This window comes from Girardinichthys multiradiatus, chromosome 21 (genome assembly GCF_021462225.1).
Source record: "Girardinichthys multiradiatus isolate DD_20200921_A chromosome 21, DD_fGirMul_XY1, whole genome shotgun sequence".
Lineage (NCBI taxonomy): Eukaryota > Metazoa > Chordata > Actinopteri > Cyprinodontiformes > Goodeidae > Girardinichthys > Girardinichthys multiradiatus.
In genome coordinates this window covers 5,605,546-5,611,545 of record NC_061813.1, presented here as the reverse complement: position 1 = coordinate 5,611,545, position 6,000 = coordinate 5,605,546, and positions in this window count along the sequence as shown.

Below are 6,000 nucleotides of genomic sequence, written 5' to 3'. Positions count from 1 at the left end.
TTCCCCAAAACTAACAAAACAATACCACCATGAAACAGCCTGTTTGGTCTGCAGAAGGAGGAAGCAGGTAGAGAGAAGCTGCCTGTAATCAGATGCTTAATCCACACAGCATGATAATCTAATATCAAACCTAAAACCTAGAACTAACTTTGCCGCGGTCAGAAGTCCACGGGTTTGCGCTTTGAAGCCCTTGTCCTCGTTATTGCCATTGCTGACAAAAACTTCATCATTAAGCCCAAAATTGTAACTTCTTCAGGCAAACTTTGGAGCTTCACCAGTCCAGACAGCAGCGTCTCTCCTTTCTGCTTCTCTTGCCACACCCCCTTCACATCAGAACCCTTGAGCCTTATTTTATAAGTTCTGGCTGGGCTGTGGTCCAGATAATTATCCCAGTGGATCATTTTATACAAAAAAAGACATTAATAAGACTTTCTTGCACATACAATAATAATAATACAAACTTTACAAAACTTACAAACTTACAATTGTTTTTATTTATGTTTTTATTTTCTATTTATTTATAATATTTTTATAATTTCACTCAGATTAATTTAATGTGACAATGTCACGCAGTAACATTAATACCAGCACAGCGCACTACACTGACGGCTGAAGGCAGGACTTCAGCCGCTGCTCCAGACGTCAGTGGGTCAGTGGAAATAAAATCGGTTCCCTGCCGAGTAGAGCAAAACCGTGTGGAGCGGAGCTGCGCCAGCTAAAACGAGCCAGTGGAAAAGGTGCATAAATGCAGTAAAGACCCATTGCCGAACTTGAAACCAAGCAATAAGATGGAAAAGAAAGGGGGTTTAAGTGACTTCAAATGTGGCATGGTTGTTAGTGCCACACTGGCTGGCTATTTCAGAACCTGCTGATCTATTTCCCATAATGTAAGAATTTATTCACAAAAACAATTCAACTCCAAGTTAAATTAAAGCTGCAAGCATCGTTGGCAGCCCTCGCACCTCAAAACCAGTGGCGATTGCTCTAAGACTGCAAGGAAAGCTGAGCTTCCCTTAAAATGTCAAAAAATAAGTGATCAAATATATACTGTTGTGTGTACATGTCATTGACTAAATATGCGCTACAACGTGCTCAACCTTTGCTCAGAATCAGCTTCTTATCACTGGTAATGATGCGGCTTTCCTCTCACTCATTCCAGCAGCTTTACAGTGCTTTAAACAGTGAGTTCAAAAATGCTGGGCTTTGTCCCGCCCATCGGACGCTCAGCGTCTCTGGAGTTCTATGGGGCAGCCTCGGCTGCAGCGAAACGAGACACGTCATTGAATAAATGCTGGGCTTTGTCCTGCCCATCGGACGCTCAGCGTCTCTGGGGGTCTATGGGACAGTGGGCTGACCTCGGTTGGCCTGGACGCTCAGCTTCTGCATGATGATTGGATGATCTGTCTGAGGCTGAACCCCTTTTTAATTGACAGCGAAATGAGCGAATCAGCATTCTTGAAATTGAGCTTCCCCTCCTTGAAAGACCAGCATCCGCCACTGCTCAAAACTGCTCCGACTTGTGTGCCATGCCCCAGGTGAGCCCGCCACTCAATTCCATTGAAAAACCCCACCAAAGTATGCCACATTTGACTTTTATGGCAAGAAGTCGGATGTTGATGTTGACCACACCCACAGGCTTTGATGTAGCGAAACCCTAATCCTATTGACCTGTTTGTGGGGTGACAAAGATCATTCATATCAAGTTTGGTGCAAATCGGCTCATGCATACTGCCAACCGTATGCAAACTGCAAGATACTGAACAAAGCACTCACATGCTTTGATGCAGCTAAAACCTTTTGATAACTTTTGATCCCCAATGCCTTGAGAGTATAGGTGCAGTTTGCTCATAAATGACGTGAGTAAACGAGAGAAGACGGTGGATTTGAACCAAAATGGACGACTTCCTGTGGAGTTAGGACCATGGCTCCAAGAAAGGTTTTTTGTAGGTCATGAAAAGTTACATATGTGTAATGAATTTCATAATCCTTAGTTAAAGCATGGCTTGGGCCGGATTCTTTAAAATCTTCTAGGGCACGCGATGGAGGAATAAGGCCACGCCAACCATTTTTTTCACTGGATATCTTTTGGGGGCCAGACTAAGATCAATCATACGGAATTTGGTGCAGATCAGAAAATATATGTGGAAATTAGAGCCAAACCTATGGCCACCGAGTGACTTCTCACTTTGTCACGCCGCCACGGCCACACCCTCCAGCGAAAACTCTCAGTGTTAAACACAAAGTGAGACCAGCTTGTTATGTGTCTTCTGACACAATTTCAAGTGAATTAGGCCAAAAACGTCAGAGATGGACCTTTCCAAGTGAAAAAGTGACTTCTCAGGGGGTGGGGCTCTAATGATGTCAGCATTTGAACACACAGGATCGTTGAGTATCCAAAGGGGATCAGTCATACCAAGTTTGATCCAAATTTAAATGTGATTCAATAGTGCTGTCTGGGGGTTGACAAAGATCAACCATTTTCAGTTTGGAGTAAATCGGACCTTCCCAGATGGAAGCTGCACTCACTTGTTTGTTAGTGGCGGGGCTAAAATAATATCAATTGACTGTACTCACATGTTTAGCATTGATCCATGATGACATATACTACATTTGAAGGGGATCCGATGTTGCTTGAGAGCTGTTAGGGGACTAACAAAGATCAACCATATTCAGATTGGTGTGAATCAGACCATGCATGTGTAATTAAGTGCCAAAGGTATGGCCATGGTGTGTCATCAGACGCCATGCCGCTGGTGCGACACCCTCCCTCCAACCCAGTCAGTATTGGATTCTATCTTTGACCATCATGTTATCTGTCACTTGGGACAGTTTCACATTGATTAGGTGAAGGAAACCAAATATGGACCCTCAAAAGGAAAACATGACACTTCCTCTTCTCAGGGGGCAAGGCTTTGATGATGTCAGCATCTGATTAGTGAATATTTTTCAGTGCCAGAGGCACATTAGTCTCAGAAGGTTTCATGTCTCTGTGACGTTCCTTGTAGGAGCTATATCAATTTTGTCTTTTAAGGCGATAAATCATATTTTGAGGCTTGGCCAAGCCCACATGCTTTGATGCAGCAAAAATATTTTGATAACTTTTGATCCCCAGCACCTTGAGAGTATAATGAGTGATTTTGAAGTCTCTAAGTCAAAAGCTGTAGGAGAAGTTCGCTCAGATACAGAGGCTAGAAACGGCAAAACTTGGGTCAAAATCGCAACTTCAATCCAAAATGGCTGACTTCGTGTGGGGTTTGGTCTCCCAGAGACTTTTTTGTACGTACTAAGAAGTTACATATGTGTACCAAATTACACAATCCTGGGTCAAAGCATGGCTTGGGGCTCATTTTATAAAATGTTCTAGTGGGTGCTGTGGAAGAATTAGGCCACGGCCACCAAATATCTCATCAGATCTCTTTTGGGGACTGGACTAGGATCAATCATATTGAATTTGGTGCAGATCAGATGATCTATGTGGAAATTAGAGCCAAACGTAAGGCCATGGCGTGACATCAAACTTCGCTGCACTACCACGGCCACACCCTTTTATGAAAAGTGACTGTGCTTCAAATCGAAGTTAGACCCACTAGTTATCAGTCACCTGACACAGTTTGAAGTGGACTGAGTATAGGTAGCCAGATAGCGACTTTTAGTAGTAAAAACAGTGACTTCCTGGTCTGAAGGGGCGGGGCTTAGATGATTTCAGCATATGACCCCATAGGATCGGCAGGAACCCAAAGGTCCTCCTTCATGCCAACGTTGGTGTAAGTTCATGGCCCAGCCATGCCCCCTAAACTTGGCTGAAAAATCACGATTTGGATAACTTTTAATCCCCCGTGCCTTAACAGCATATTGACCAAATATGAACCTGATAGCTTAAAATCCCTAGGAGGAGTTTGGTAAAGTTTGAGGTGAGTAAAAGTGAAAACGTTTAATTCTTTACTAAGCTTAAACTGATCAACTAAACTGCCAAGCAAAATAAAGGAATACATTAATCCCCAAAAAAAACTAAATCATCCTAAATTAATTTATCTGCCCAGACACCACCTCTTACGTGAACTGTTCTGATGAAAAGACGTGAAGAAGTATGTTGGGTTGTGTGGCAAAGGCGATGAACAAAGAAAACTCTTGGTAGCTCTTGGTAGCAGCTGGGAGGTAACTTCTGCACCCCAGAGCGGCACGCAGGAAAGTGTGTGATGATGGCGGTTCCTACGCTGTCCTCTCTCAGGACAGTGAAAGGAAGCCACTGATTAGAGACAACGTCTCCTCTGGGGAAATCTCTTTCTCAGATTCCTTTTCTGCAGAAGCTCAGAAAGAAAAGTTAAAACAGCTTGTCTTAATTCCTCCCAGTGATTTGCTGCATGCACACATAGTAGATCATAACTCTGTTGGGGCCGTCCATTTTGGTCGCACATTTTGACACACGCAGCTCAACAGAGGTCGCAGCTCTGACGTCACTGGGAGTATAAACCGGCTGAGACGGAGAGTTTCGTGGCCATTTCCCGCCTGTCTCACAGGACAGCGCAATGGAGGCGCACATCTGGAGAGACAAAAGCTCGCAGGCGAACCTTTGCTCCACAAGGCCATTTCCGGAAGAGCTTGAAAGCTGGAAATCTGTCTGATATAGATCAGAGGATTTATTTACTGATGGAAGACCACGCCGACACCTGGCGCAGGTGAAAACCTACAGAGGTTCTATTTCCAAGGAGATGAGTTTTTCCTCCTTGTGTATGCAGTCGACTAACGGTTCTTCATATTTTCCCCTCCTTGACAGAGGAGAAGTTACCGTTTTTTTTTTCTTAACCTGATCATGGACGCGTGGTCTGCCCCCCTCCCTTTTCTTCAGACCTGATCCCTCCTCAACCGGTGCAGAGAAGAAATCAACATCAAAGTAATTTAATTATTTTTATATTAAACCGGATAGGTGCATTTTAGAGGTCTGGGCAGGATAAGGCATAGTGAAGGTGATTTAGAATCACCAATAGTTAATCTAAGGTATTAACTTGTTGCATGCAATACTGATTGAAGTGTTTTATGCTGATCTGTGTTTTGATTTGCTGCGTAAGCACTGCTGAATCGTGCGTGGTTAATGTTTTGTCCGGCTGATCCCAAATCAGTCAGGAGTTAGAAGTTGGACTTTTAAAAGTTTTCCATTCAAAGCAACTGCGATCTGTACCTCGTGGTCTGACCACTCTTTGTTCTTGTTTATTGCTGGAGATTTTCCACTGAGTTCCCGCCTCAGAGTTTTATGACTCTTTGTTCAAGATTTGGGGCGTTCAGCTGCTAGAGGCTAAAGGGGCGTGGCCCCATCGTTTTATCAGCTGATCGCTGCAATCGAGACACCAGAACACCAGGAGGACTTCCCTTTCCATTTAACCCAAATTACACATTTTGTCCATAAAACTACTGGTTTGATCTTCATAGACACTAAATGCGCATATATTTTTCTTTTATTATTATTGTTAGGTAGTAATTTGTATTCCCTTTGTGTAGAATATTGCTTGTTAGGTAGGTGAAGGTTTTTGGACCACAATAATGGTATATCAGGATTATTTGGCTTCAATAAATCCTCATATATATAATTAAGATAAGCGTTTGTGTTTATTTTGTGCAAGAGAGATTTATATGTCAAAACAAGGTCGAAGATCCTCCACTTTCGGTGAAGTGGTTGAATAAACAGTTACAGTTTGTGGTTTTGGTTAATAATTTGTAATTATTAAAGAGCTTTGAGCCCATAATGCCACACCAGAGGACATCTCTGATTTCTATACGTAAGTAATGATTTTTGGTTAAGTAATTAATTATTTTTCTCTCAAATTATGATTTTAAATTATAATTCATGATAAATATTAATTAATCAATAATCATAATCCTTACAACTCAACCTTTGATTGTTCTTCGATAGCCGAATAAACTAACATTTGATTGTAGTCAACTTTGTATCCAAGGGTTCTTCCAAGTAGTAGTCTTACTCTCCAGTGAGTTTCAATGACATCCGGA